This window comes from Castor canadensis, chromosome 13 (genome assembly GCF_047511655.1).
Source record: "Castor canadensis chromosome 13, mCasCan1.hap1v2, whole genome shotgun sequence".
NCBI classification, from domain to species: Eukaryota; Metazoa; Chordata; class Mammalia; order Rodentia; family Castoridae; genus Castor; species Castor canadensis.
In genome coordinates, this window is record NC_133398.1 from 77,523,138 (window position 1) to 77,538,739 (window position 15,602).

A 15,602-nucleotide genomic window follows, 5' to 3' on the forward strand; every position below is an offset into this window, starting at 1 on the left:
ATACCAGAAATATAATAACTTCAAACCTTAACTGGAATAGTAAAATATTGTGGTCTTATTTCATCCTTTCTTGATTTGCCAAAACGTAGATTATTTTTAAGTGCCAATATACCTAATAGTCCTGTAAATTTATTAACATTAACATATGAGAATTTAGATAGTTAAGGTGTCCAAAGTTGAAATTTGAGGTAAAAAGAAAACAGCAGTAGAAAAGGCTTGATGTATTATTAGGCTTGATGTTAAAAGCAACTTAAATCTGCTGGGGTCAGGGGTAATTCTAGGGTGTATGAATGAAAAATGAACTTACATCTGTTAGGCAATTGCTAGCCACTGTAGTGAAGAAATTGCAAATTTTTGATATGTTAATTCAATAAGTATTTTTTTCTCCACTAGGTTCAATATGACTGATCATGGTGGTTAAGTAAGGGACTTGGACTCTAGGTGCCAAATGTGTCCTTTGAATGCAGAGTCCTCAGAAGGAGAGTACAAACACACCACTTCCTTACTTAGCACCCTGACCTAAAGTGGCAGAAGCATTTCCATTCACATTCTGTGATGAAAAACAGTCACATGGCCAGACCTGGTTGCAAAACAGGGTAGGAAATGTAGACCCCAATAGGTACCCAAATCCCAGTGACAAAACTATATTATGAAAAAGCAACATAAAATTTGTTGGACAGTTTGTTATATTCCTTCAGAAAACATTTACTAAATTACATTGTGTGTATATCATTAGAGCAAGCACTATGAAGTTATAAATAAATTATTTTCCTTCAAGCATCTTATAAACTGCCACTTTAAATAAAAAGCAAAATAGATTAACAGCACATGCTTATAAGCATGTATATGCCAATTCTCAATTACTCAGAGGACCATTTTGGATTTGCAGATTTATTGTTTTGTTTGCTTTCCTTTTAACCCTATTTCAATAGCATTCAAAAAGTGTACCACATTCACATACACAGACACACAGGAAATTCAGACAGATAAACTGTGTGAAATTCAGATCAATCACTTTTGCAGGTTGTCCTCAGTCCTTATAAAACATTTGCTGGGAAAAGTAGATCTTGATTTATTGACACCTTTCAAATAGTCATTTTCCCCCAGACCTTAGTACAACAAGTATTCAAGAGTCAATATAGTAGTCAGTGACATTGCACACCCATAGTAGTCAAGGGAAAATATGTTTGAGACACAGACAAGTATTAGCACAAATCCTATGGCACTTATCACTTATTGGGTATTTAACATGATGCCGACACTGTATTTGTGCTAAGCCATGTGTACCCCTGTTTCATCCTAATACCGCTTACAAAGTACATTTTATGATTTCATTTTGGACAAGCATTAGAAAGAAAGAAGTAAAACACCTTCTTCAAATTTTGAAGTAAGTATTTAGGTATTGACAAAAAACAGCCCTTTTAAATTATCAACAGGCATTCATAGCAAAATTTTTACTGTTATTTTCTTAATGTTCTACTTTTTTATAAAGCCTTTATTGGTACTATAAAGAAAAAATAAATAGCTTTAATTATGAAAAAATAGAAAATTGTAAATGAGATCTCAAGGGAGATGTGACCACAAACATCTGGAAGGAGATATCAAATGCAAAAAATTATTTTATCGCTAAGTATAGTTTGAAATTCTTCTGTGGGTAAGAGAGTGACTTTTACTCTAGAATTAGAAAAAGCATTTTTAATATATTCCTATAAAGATTGATATATTATTTTTAAAGTTTTACATTATTTAATATTAGGCCCTTTAGAGAAAGTAGGTTTCAACACTATGGGAAAGGCCATGGAAGAGAAGAAAATAATTGTACAGAGTTAAGGTTTGGACCACAGGGGTATACTTATCCCACAAAGTAATTTTGCTGTGTGCCAACCATGAGCACAGACACAACAAATTTAGAGTGGCTAGATGACAAATGTTATCAATTCAAATATGCAAAGATATGCAAATAGTGTCTAAAGACAAATGCATAATTTGGGTGGGAACCATATAGTATAGATTGACAATTTTGCAACTTGAATTTAAATTAGGCCAACAAATAATTTTATCTGACCAATTCAAATAGTAGTTCCTGGACTGAGTAGCATGGAAACTTGGAAGGCAAATAAGAAAAAGAACTTGAAAAAAAACTTTTTTTTTTTTTGCAGCATAGGACAATTGCCCAACTAGAACTAAAATTCATGCATCTAGCTTGTAAACTTTTATTATGTGCCACACTGTTTTAAGCACCTCCTTGAGCACAAGGACAGGGATAGCAAATGGCCTTTCCTCCCATGTTCATGAATAGCCTTGCTAATCAAAAAAGGAAATCTTTCCCAATGATGTCAAAAGTAGCCTCAGATTGCTTCTGAATATATCATTCACCACACAGCCATAGCTATCCACTTGCAGTTGACACAACACCAGGCAAAGAAAAATGATATAGACATAGTCATTTACAAAAATAAACACCCCTTTTAGCTTTAATGAGAGAAGAGAAGAGGAAGGCTTGAGTATAACTGACTCAATGGTTACAGCTCAAAAATGCAGAATCAATTGTAATTTAAAAAACACTGGGAGTACCCTCTCTTCTAACCCCTCCCAGCTCTAGGACCTCTATTCTTTGCACTTTTCTATATCGATAAACTCTCCTTCTTTATACACACACACACACACACACACACACACAAAACCACAAAAGGAAAAATAAACTATGAGAAAGATAAGTTTCATATGAATATTTCTACTAGTGCACCAACATTCAGTTATAGATCTGCTAGATAGAATCTCAGTTTTCTTTAAATTTAACAAAAGCAAGTAAAAATGTATTTGTAATCTAAATTATTGAGTAGTGACTATTTCAGGTTAGAGATTATTAAGGAACAAGCCCCTTCACAGATAAATGGACTGTTGTTCTTAGCTAAAACATAAAAGTTAATGAAACAAGTCTTGGTTAAGGTTATGGAGTTAGTTACTTAGAGTTAAAAGAGAAAAAAAGATCTTCTTGGAGTGTGAAAACAAAATAGCTCGTAGTGTTTAAATCTTCACTACTGGTTTGAAATATCAAAAATATTCCAAAGGCATATAAAAATAGAGAGCATAAAAACTGGAAATCATGAAAGTTGGTCTTAAAAATAATTGTATCTTTTATTGTTGCATTAATAATCATATCCACAGATCACTTTTTTCTTCTGTTCTTTTTTCTTTCCAAAATGAAAACTCTATAAAAATCCAATATCAAATTATTTCCTGTTTATAAATATTTTACTTTGTTCAACATTTTTTCCTAGTCATTCACGTATTTGCATTTACATGAAATATAATGACACTTTCTTAAGAAAAAGAAAATCAAATTATGTTAATATTATACTATCTCTTTTTTCCAAGGCATAGGCCTCACATTGGAATAGAAAATTAAAATATTTAGTTTATTGTGCAATAAGCATAAATAATACTCATAGATAGTGAATAAAGGATTAAAGTATTACTTCCATTTGGTTAGAGTTGAAAGAAAATAATGACATACGAACATCAGTCTTGGATCACTAAAATTGTTTTTTATGTTAATCATCTTAAAAAATGCACATTTGAAGCTGAGAACTGGAAATAAGGAACAGGGGAAAAGACAAGAAGGAAATAGTGACATTTAATTACTAAGCCAATCTACTGATGTTGCAAAAATTATAATATATGCAAATTGCTGAAGGCTGGAGTAGTAGGTTTGCCATTATAACATTGGTTTTAAAGTGGATAAGGATTAATTTGATTCTCTTCAACAGTTGCCTTAATCTTTTGGGTTTTGTAACTTGCTCTTAACCAAAATGTAGCTACAGCTGGTTATAGCCAAGAACTGGGTAAATGATAAATGATAAATATCAGTGTAGAATAATTTGCTTCTTAGAAGAGCAACTGCTTTAATGGAAAAATTCTTCAAACTAATTGTAGCCAAAAGAAGTGTGCTCCAGAGCCAGAACACCAAACCTTATTTAGTGTAATTACTGGTAAGAGAAACCAGGGAAGAAGAAGCCACTTCATGCCCACTCCCAATGCAGGTCATTGCTTTCAATTCTGGACCTTTCCCCAATTCAAATTACAGGATAATGGGGACTCAGCATGATACAAACAAGACGTCATGGAGGAAAAAGGATAACTTGATGATTTATAAAGACTTTTAGATGAAATGGCAGATCTAGATATAAAGAATGGAAATCCAAACCATAAGACATATTTTCCAACTCATCGTGGTTCCTCACTCTAGTTCCAAAAATGGAGATTAACTTATATGCCACATCTGTTTTTGTTTTTTGTTTTGTTTTGTTGCTGCCATTTATTAGTCTGCTCAGATCTGCTGTATTGGACAACCAATGAACACAGTATTTCTGTTAAGTAGATTTTGCTGTATACAAATCAATCCATTTTTGTTTTGTTTGTTTTCTTCTTTTAGTAATTATATTAGTGCACACTAATTGTACATGATAATGAATTTCATTATGACATTTTCATATATTTATATACTCAATCCATTTTTAAGAATTACAACAAACTGCATAGTGCAGAGGAAAAAAATGTCTAAGGCCAATTTGGCAAGAAATAATTTAGGGAAGAAGTAGACAAGAAGATTCATTTCATTAGTCAATCATCAACAAATTTTTATCATGCACCATGTATGCGAATGAATTGCAAATCCCTCACAATGATTTAGATGATCACTGCTTATCACACTGACCCAATCTCAGAGCTCCCCATCTTGCTATCTGAACTATTCTACACAATTCTAGAGGCTCACAATAGTGAGCAAGACAGATTCCCTTTTGATGAAGCTACAACATAGGGAAAGAAAACAATTAATAAGTAAGCAGATAATTACACGAGAAAATTTCAAGTAACAATGAGTGCTATGAATACAACTCTTTCCTAGTGTTCAATAGGATAGAGAGTACTGAGGAAACAAGAAGGGGTTGTTTGGAAAAACCTTACTGAAGAGGCTATGTTTGAAATGAAACTTGAAAGATGAGAAGGCACCAGGAAGGCAAAGATCTAGGGAAAAAAACATTCTAGGTAAACATTCTAGATATCATGATTTGGATATGAAGTGTCTCCCACAAAGGTTCATGTTTTGAAGGCTTGATCCACATCTGGTGACACTATTGCAAAGTGATTGGATTATAGGAGCACTAACATCACCAATAGAAAATCATATTTGGGCTATCAGGATGTAGAGCCTGATTGTCTTTAAAGGGTGTATTTATCCCTCGGCCCTTCCCCCACCTCTCTCTCTCTCTCTCTTTGTCTCTCTCTCTGCCATCAGGTGAGCACCAATGCTCCACCATGCCCTTCTATAATGGTCTACCTGACCACAAGCCCAGAAACAACAGAACCAATCAATCATATTCAAAAACTTGTGAAGACATGAGCCAATGAAATTCTTCCTCCCTTAAGTTGTTTTAGCAGGCATCAGTGATAGAAACTAACATACCAGACAAAGGGAACAGTGTGTGGAAAGCCCCAAATCAGGCATGAACATGGCATATTTAGGGAACAGAATTAGAAAGAAAGGTAGCTGCTGGAATACAGACAAGATTGAGAGATCTATGATGGGTCACTATGATAAACATGAGTTATCTAGATCATTGTGAGGAGTTTGCAATCTACTTTCATACAAAAGGAAACTATTGGAAGATTTTTCAAAGTAAGGTAAATCAAAAGATCTTATCCCTATTTTTACAAGATGACACTGTTAAGAAGCATGTTATAAAGGACTATAGTAGAAACAGAGACAGTAAGCAAGAGACTCACAGTACATTCAAATCATATGGGTCTTTCTTCAGGTCTTTGAATAACGTAGACAAAGACTAAATGACCCAAGTATCTCATCAGTAAACTCTATATGAGAATTTATAACAGCATATTCTCTTAATTTTGTTAAATTTACAAAGCAAGAATCCTCATTGACCAGCCAAAAATGTTATACAAGTTTATGGCTTCCTGATGATCAAAAGAAGCTTTCTAACATAAGAGGTGTCTTTCTGTTCTTTTCATTCTGTAAGCAAAGTGGTATTTCCTCTATGAGGTTTTAAAAGAGCTTAAATCAGAGATTTTATAAAATTTTAAAAAACAAATAAACTTCTTTTGCCTTCTCCACTGACTTCAGCATTCCTTATTTGATGTACTATTATTAAAGAAGCTTTTAATTCAGGGTAAAATACACAATGCATATCTTCTTATAATTGACTTACGGGCCTAACTCACTAAACAAAACAAAAAGTACAAGAAAGAGCACTAAAATACAGAAAAGATATGATGGAAAAGGACACTGAATTGCACAAAAGTTTTCCTAGATAACCTCTACCTATAGTTTCCCTGTTCTTTATTCCCTTTGCTAAATATTCTTTCTTTAGAAACCTTACATTACACCAATGAATGGATTAGCCATCAATGAAAATGGCACTGAAGCAATTCTTCATCGTCTCTGCTTCCAAGCAATAGAGTGTAGCCTAGATGGCAAATATCTCAGAACTTTAGCGTGACTTAAGTTCTTTCCAATAAACCAGGGCCTAAAAAAGTACCAGTACCATGGAGGTTCACAAAGGCTTTCTATGAGACTGAGTTTAAGGTATTCTGTTGATTCTCTTTTCACACCTCCCCTTTCACAGCGATCTGTCTCTGCCTTTACAAGTGGAACAGTGTAATTCTTAAACATAACCTACTCTACTTTGGCACATTGTTTATGGGAAAATACATCCCAGAGACAACTCAAAACAATGATGTTAGTTTAAGAACAAAAGTTCCAGGAATGGTGAGAATTAGGGATAAAGGAGAATGATGGAGGGGGTGAATTCAAGTATGATATATTTGATATTTTTAAAGAACATTTGCAAATGCCACAATGTACCCCCACACAGCACAACAATTTAAAAAATGAATTTTTTTAAGTTCCAGATAACTTCCATTCATTTTATCAACATCAATCAATGAATTATGTGGCATGGCTGTTAAAAGAAAACCCCCCATTTTCATTTTATATTTGTGCAAACAAATTTCTATAGCATATAATTTCAAATAAGAAGTAAATCCAAAATAAAAATGATGCGGAATGCATTCTAGTGATAAAAGACCTTCATCCATGGATGCATGCTTTTCTTTAGAAAAATTAATTTCCATACACTTCATTGAGATACATTCCCAGTAAAATATTTTTGCATTTAATGATTGCTACCAAAATGTGTAATATATGTGTAGCATTGCAATCAATCGTATGCCAACTACAAATGGTAACTCAATACAAAATAAAATTTGCATATCTTAATCATTTTAAGGACACAATTCAGTGACATTAATTATGTTTACAATGTTGTGCAACCATCACCCTATCTATTTCTAAACTTTTGTCATCAAACAAAAATTCTGTAACCAACAACTTCACATTCTTCCTAGCCCAGTGCCGGATAACCTCTAATCTACTTTCCATCTCTGAACTTTCCTAGTCTGGACATTTCTTATAAGTGGAATCCTATGGTATTTGTCCTTTTTTGTTTGGCTTATTTTACTGAGCATGATAGTTCACCTGTCTTTTTCGTTGTGCTCATCAGACTTATGAATACTCTTCAATGGCATGTAAATAAATTTTGTTTTTTGATCTTTTGACAGTTTTTCTCTCTAGATAACTCTTTTTTTTCTTTTTTTTTTTATTGTGCTGTATGGGGGTAAATTGTGGCATTTACAAGTGTTCTTAGTATATCAAAAATGTCATACTTGAATTCATTCCCTCCACCATTCTCCGTTATTCACCATTCCTGAAATAGTTACAACAATTATCATTTTTACATTTTCATAGATGTATGCACAGTATTTGCACCATATTCATCCTCCTATACCCTTTCTCCACCTTCTCCTCCACCCCCTGGTACCACCCCCTCCCAGGAAGGACCTGCTCTACCCTCCTCTTCTCCAATTTTGTGAAAAAAATGACATTTTTTTTGTTTGTTTAAGACAGCTACAAAGGGAGTTTCCTTGTGACATATATATATAATATATATATATATATATAAAATAAAACATGAATTGGTTCATCTCTATTTTTCTTCTTTCTACCTTAGTCCCTTTTTCATGGTGACTTCAACAGGTTTAAAAATTCTATATTCATCCTTGTATAGAAAGTACATCAACCATGCTAACTTTTTAAAATTTTTATTTTGCACTTCCACTTTATTGTATGTGATCACCCCTTAGCATGACCTGTTTTTCATAATACTACTATATTTGTATTAGGTCTATATTCTACATGAGAGAAAATGTGGCATTTGGCCTTCTGAACCTGGCTAATTTCACTTAAGATAATGTTCTCATGATTTGTTTATAATATGTCTCAGTGAGAGTTTCTTGAGATTAATCCTTATTACAGTTCATTGAATTTCTTGAATGTACAGATATATTTATTTCATCAAATTTGGGAATCTGTCAGCCATTTTGTCTTCAACCATTTTTACCTACCTTTCTTCTCCATTCTCCTTCTGGGGCTTTCATAACACATATGTTGGATGGCTTGGTAATGCCCCACAAGTTCATTTAGACTCTGCTTTTCTTGATTCCTTTTGTTTTTCTCTACTCTTCTGATACAACCATTTATGCTATTGTCAAATTCATTTATTCTTTCTTTTGCCTGCAAAATATGTTGTTGCAAACCTCTAGTGAACTTTTCATTTCAATTATTGTACTTTTAAATTTCAGAAATTTTATTTACTTTTCATAATTTCTATCCCTGCATTGATATTCTTGTTTTGTTCATAAATCATTTCCCTGATGTTTTTCACTTCTATGTCTATGGTTTCCTTTACCCTACTGAACATATTTAAGAGAGGTTTTTAAAGTCTTATTTCTAGGTCTCTTGTGGGATTGTTTCTTTCTAATTACTTTGTTCTCTTTCCATCTGTTTTGTTCTTTTGAATAGTATACTCTTTCTTATTTCTTTATGCATTTTGTGGTTATTTTTTAAAGTTGGACATTTAAATATTATAACGTGATAAACTGGAAGTCAGAATTTTCACTTTCCCAATGTTTTTTCTCTCTCTCTCTCTCCCCTCCCTTTCCCTCCTTTTCTCCTTTTTTCTTTCTTTCCTTTTCTTTCTTTCTTTTTCCTTTATTTCTGAATGTCTGCCTTTTTGTTTGTCTTTATGTTATTGTTGAAAGCTGTAGTAGGTCATTGAAGTTATTCCCCCAAACTATTTTTGCAAAGGCACTATTCTTAATCTTGTGCTGTCACTGAAGTCTGTCCTTCAGCTTGTGTTCACCTAGTGTTTTGACAGAGATTTGCTTGAATCTCAGTAACTAAAGATAAAAAAATAAAGCCCTCTCTCAATTTTTGCAATTTAGCTCTGTGCAGTAGCACTCTTTCAACACTTAGCCAGGCTTGCCCTTAGCTTAGGGGTTAGCCTGAGCTGGAAGCTCAGGATTGTCTCTGGCCTTTTCTGACCCTACACCTTGCCCTGAGCATATGAATTTCCTTCCAAATTCTCCCATCTTCACAAAATGCTTAGTTGCCTAATTTTCTAAAGAAACTCTCCCTAGGTTTGCTTTTAGATATTAGATGATTAATTGCATTTTTTAACCATTATCTTTTTCTTGAAGTGTTTGCAGTTTTTAGCTTACCATATAGGACTTCTGAGTAAAATCCACAGCTTTTCCAGACCTAGTTGTGAGTTAGGTAGAAACAGAAACAAATACACAAAGTCAAACAGACAGTTACAAGAATTTGCAAGTAAGATCTGCTCTGCTCTTTCCAGAATCAAGGACCAGAGACCCATGATGGTAATGTACGCTTCTCTTCTCAAGACTTTGAGAAGGATGAGTCCAGGGCAAGTAACACGACAACAGATTTGTATTGCTTTGAATTCACTCTTTGCTTGATTCATCATTGGCTTGGTTACTGTAAAACTTCAGACCACTTTCCAGAGTTCTCATAAAGCTGAGCCTGAAAATTCATGCTTCTCTTTTGACATTCCTTGATAGTGAAAGGCAGTGGGATGAGACCTTGTACTTTCCTGCACTGCTGTTTTGCTAATTTCATTTCAGAAGAATTATCTTAACACCTACAGTCAGTAGGGTACTTTTTATTTAAACTTACATTTTCATACATTGCTATTGCATTACATATAATAGACTGATAAGTAAAAGATTTTTATGCATGAAAACATATTATGTTAAGATAAAATTCAATGAAGTAAAATTAAAATGTAAGTTCATTGAATATATTTAAAAGTTACAAATTGTTAGAGAAGGACTTGTTCTTGTACATTTTAAATGGTTGGTAGACTATGGTGTTATATTCCACTGGGTACATTTAAAAAGAGAAGTAATCTCTTTACCTTAAACATAAATATTTACAATGTTTTGAAAGTTATATCATTTGCAACTATTATTTCAATTTATGGTGAAAATTCTTTAGATGTCAACTTATACATTTGCAAGTGGTACTTAAGTGTTTGAAAATTCCTTTGTTATATATGTGTGCCAAATATATGAAGAACACTGTACCATATCACACATTGTTTCCTTAAACCTCTATCAAATCAATGAAATTCACTTGAACTGAATTGAATCAAGTATAAATCAGAGGAGAGATGAATTTGAGTGCCATTTATGTTTGTCTTTTACTCCATCTTGCAACAAGCAGTAAATAAGTTGATTAGTGCTTTTTGTGAAATACTTCTCTCAGGCACTTTGTGAGAACACGTTTCTGTATTCTTTCTACCTTGCTGTTTTCCTCATGGTCTTTTCTGGACCTTCGTTATCTGTTCAGCCTGTACATGTTGGTATATACAAAAACCCAATTCTTGGCTCTTTTCTCTAACTACTCTCATCCCCTGGCTTTGAAAATTATTGCTGATAAACACCAACTTTATATTCCTCTTCTCTTCTCTGATCTCAAACTGTGATATCCGTCTACTTCATGTCTCTTCTGAATGTCTAAGAGCTGAAACTTTATTATAACAAGTTCTAAAAAGAACTCCCAGTTTTTTCCACTTCCCAAACAAATTCCTGCTCCCATTTAAGTTGATGGTCCCCTTTTTAACTCATTCTTTAATCACAAAACCTGTCATCATTTATTTCTCCTTTTGCTCACCATGCCAATTGCATCATAAATATACTCAATCCATTGGCAGTAAATTCAGCATAAATTTCAAAATATATTTTAAATCCTGTAATTTTTCTTTGTGTCTACTGTTAATATCTGGTTCAAGCTGTGATCATCTCATCTGAATTTCTGATATAGACTCCTTAACAGTCCTTCTGATCTATCGTATACTATAATGCTCACATTGCAGTTGGAGTGATTTTATTTAAATAAAAGTTAAGTATTGTCACTTCCCTGCTAAAAATTTTCAATTAGCATAAAGTATCTGATCAAGAATGACCATACTTAGCCAGGAACGGTGGCACACATCTGTAATCTCAGTACTCAGGAGGCTGAGGCAGGAGAGTTTAAGGCCAGCCTATGGCTATATAGTAAGTTCCAGGGAAGACCCTGTCACACAAAAGAAATAGAAAAAGAAACATTTAATCATAACTTTAAAAAGATACCTATCAAGAGTTCTTTACCCGGGTGATAAAGTTTTGATCTGGAATATCTCCCAAGGGCTCATGTATTAAACGTTTGGTCCCCAACCCATGATACCATTTTTTTTATTATTGTTTTACTAGGGATACATCAGACACTTCCCATAGATGAATTCACCCCCTCCATTATTCTCCTTTATCTCCCCTCTCCTATTCCTGAAGTAGTTTCAACAGGTTTCATTTTTCCATTTTCATACATGAGTACATAGTATTTCCACCATATTCACCCTCCTACCTCTTTTCCTCATATTGTGCCCCCTTTCACTGCTACCAATCCCCAGACAGGTCCTGTTTTAACTTCCTGTTTTCCATTTCTGAAAAAGACATTTTTGTTTATATAAGAGAACTATACAGGGAGCTTCATTGTGACATTTCCTTATTTATATGTATTATAACTTTGGTTGTGATGTGTTACCCCATTGATTGCCAGATTGATTCAGCTGTTCTGGCTGGCTAGGTGGGTGTCCCCTTCCTCCTCCACCATTCTACGTGCATCCTTCACGAAGCTGCACACTCAGTGGAAGAGGATTACCATCCCAGATAGAGGAGGACCATTCTTCAGTCAAAGAGTATACAAGCAGCTGCAATACCTTGCTAGAACTTCCAAACAAGCTCTCAAGGTTCATGACACTATTAGGAGATAGCAGAGCCTTTAAGAAAATGGGCTTAGTGGGAGGCCTCTGATCACTGGGGTGTGCCTTCGAAGGGCATCTTCTCTCTTTCACACCTAGGCATGAAAGGCCATGTGGTGAAGAATCCTCTTCCACCACACACTCATGCTATTATGTATTATGTTGCCATAGGCTCAAAGCAACAAGACCAATGGATAAAAGACTGAAGTTGCAAAACCATAAGCCAAATAAACCTCTCTTTTTTGTAAGTTGATTGTCTCAGGTATTTGTTATAGTAACAGAAAGCTGACTAACATATTAGGTAACATATTAGAATTATCTGGGGAACTTCACAATACTGAGGCCTATTCCCACTCCAGAATATAAGAGATCATGGCTGGTATTGGAATTTCAATACTCCAGGTGAATCTAATGTGCCCCCAGGACAGAATAAGTTCATTGCCCATTTTTCCAACTTTATGCTGTACAGGTCATGCACCATCTTTGGACTTTAGTCATATTTACCACTTCTTGTTGTTCTACCTGCGGGCCTTTGTGTTTGTTTCTGGGGCTAGAATACTCTTTCCAAAGACCTTCGGATGACTAACTCGATTAGTCAAATTTGCCTGAATTCAAATATCTAAAGTGAGGCCTTCAATAACCACTAATCCTAAATTAGAATTATTTCTCCTCATCAACACATTCATTTTCCATCTGAAATCATCTTGTTAATGTGTTCCTTCTCAGGTAGGACCAATCTATTTTCCCTCCTTACACTATAAACCCCATGAGAACTGTAGTCTAATCTGTCTTGCTTCCCCTGCTCTCAGTCAAAAGAGGCTAAGTTCAGCTTCAGTGACACACAGCCCCAAATCTCACTAAATTTTATTTTTCATTCATTCTATATACCCAATTCAATTTAGCTGATGTTTCACTTCAGGATTCAGGCTGGTAAAACACCTACTATCTACAACATTGGCAATCTTTATGGTATATGCACGAACACAAAAATTACCAAAAAAACACTTGAGAATCTCAAGCCAGCATTCGATTTCTAAGACCCAGAAATGGCATATGAGAATTTTGCTACCAATTTGTTTGTTGACCAGAAGTTTAGTGGCCCCAACCAACCACATAAAGACCAGGAAGTACATTCTTCTTCATTATGTGTGGGAAATTGTTTCCAGAACTCCCATGGTTACCAAAATCTATGGATGCTCAATTCCTTTATATAAAATGGCTGAGTTGTATACTTTAAATCATCTTGAGATTACTTATAATGTATAATACAGTGTAAATGGTATGCAAATAGTTGTTATACTTTATTGTTTAAGGAATAACGATGAGAAAAAAGTCTGTGCACATTCAGTCTAGATGCAGCCATCCTAACAACACAGTACATAAACAAGATGTAAGGAAAGCAACACTCACCTAATTAGTGCTAAAGAGAAACTTAGGATTCATTCAATGCTACAACAGGATGCATCACTTCATTTCATGTGGATTCAGTTTAGTGGTTGACACAGAAATTTTAAGTTTTTATTTTTGCAACTTTCTAGATTTTTTTCAAATATTTTCCATCTGTGGTTGGTTGCATCCATGATGCAGAACCTGGGGATATGGAAGGCTGACACTACAATCCTTTCAAAGACCCACAACTTTCAGAGAGGCAGAAAGATTTCATTAGACCATGACCATCATATTTCCATTACCTTTAACAGCATTTCAACATGATAGGTATTTAGTAAAGATCAAAATAATTAATTAATATATTCTGATACTGGCAACCTGTATCAGTAAATGAGCTTGCATGTTTATCTCTGTAATTCATATACAATCTCTGGACTCTAAGCCCATTGAACTCTTTTCTGTTCCTCAAACATACTTAAGCTTGCCCCACCCAAGGAACACTGTATGGTGTTTATGGGTCTGCAATGCTTTTATCAAAGGTCTTCAGATGACTGACTTCATTCATCTAGCTACTATCTGGAACTTTAGCAGTCTTCCTGGTAGACCAAAAAGACCACCTGAGAGTCTCAAGCCAGAATTCAATTGCTGTGACCCAAAGATGGTATATTAGAGTTTCACTGACAACTATTAGGACAGATGAGGAGTAAATTTGCCAAAAAATGGATGACTCTGATTTGCAAAATTTTACAACTAAAAAAGACTAAAGATATTTTTCCAGTCCCCTCAGTTTTATAAAAACCAAGACCCCAGAGTCTTAAATGGTTTTTGAAATTTCTAATGAAAATATAACTAAAACATGGATCATCTGTATCACATTGATGACTCATTAACTATAGTATATTGTTTTGACTCCCCCTTTTTAATTCTTGACAGCTGTATAGTTTTGAAAAGTCAATATCACTTTATCCATGATATAAACTTTTTGAGTGTTTTTGGTCTATCCTATATACAACTGCTAGATGAACTCCTTGCTGGTCAGTCTGAATCAAAGGTGGTCTGGAGAACTCTAACCCTATTAAAGTAATGCCCTTGCCAAAGCACCATATTATAGAGAACACCAGAATGTGGTATGAGTGTAAGCTTGACCACTTCAGTCTGAACTTTTTATATCATAGTAAGTCATATTGTGCCTAAGCACCAATACATTACTATGTATAATTTGCTGAACATTCTTTTTCCAGTCCATTGGAAACTTACCAGATATTCTTTTTTAAGGATTATTAAAGTGGTAAAAAGATGAAATTTATTATCATTGAATTAGTAAGCAGCTGAGCATCAGATGAATGTTAAAATAAGGTGTAAGCTCTTGACTTTAGAGCTCCTTTGAACAGGCTACAGAGTCCTCCATGACCTGGTCTTTGTCTCTTTCTTCCAGCTGATCCTCTGACTCTACCATACCAGCTGCCAAAATGTGCTTCAGTATTTCTCTGACACAGAATGCTTTTCTTGACTCTGTTTGTTTGCTTATAGCATTCTTTTCATATATGCAATGTCTTTTTTTTTTAACTTCACATCCTGGTTCTTATGTTATTGCTCAGAAAGCTTTTCCCTTATCCTTTTTGTTTATGAAATGATTGGGTACCTACTCCTGTGTCATTTTGGATATACTTTCTTAAAGATATATGATATGCCTAGGATAATGTCTGATCCATGAGAGAATTTCTAAAAGAAAGAATCCATTGATGGGTTAATTAATTAATAACTAATACTTGCTATATTATATTGGATTTACTGCTTTATTTTTTGGTGTCTCTCCCATTAGATATTCCTAAAGGCAGGGATGGTAGTATTTATCATTGAATCACCTGTCATTGCAGTCAGCATAAAGAAGATGGTGCATAAATACCTGGCAAACTGAATCTAAATTGCACAGACATTCAGAAAAGTAAGGGCTCTTAATTTACAAAATCTTCCCAT

General features: G+C 34.3%; 1 long non-coding RNA gene across 7 annotated transcripts in view; it reads right to left on the minus strand.

Annotated features, from left to right (window-relative positions):
• Nucleotides 1–15,602, minus strand: part of LOC141415445 (uncharacterized) — a 297,301-nt gene that overhangs the window by 231,844 nt on the left and 49,855 nt on the right. Inside the window, exons 2-3 of one of the 7 annotated variants that reach the window (XR_012440480.1) lie at nucleotides 9,637–9,676; nucleotides 8,482–8,650 (exon numbers count right to left, since the gene is read on the minus strand). The exons of the other annotated variants lie outside the window; for them this stretch is intronic. This is a non-coding gene — a long non-coding RNA (uncharacterized lncRNA). The remainder of the gene's footprint in view (nucleotides 1–8,481; nucleotides 8,651–9,636; nucleotides 9,677–15,602) is intronic. 7 annotated transcript variants of the gene reach the window in all.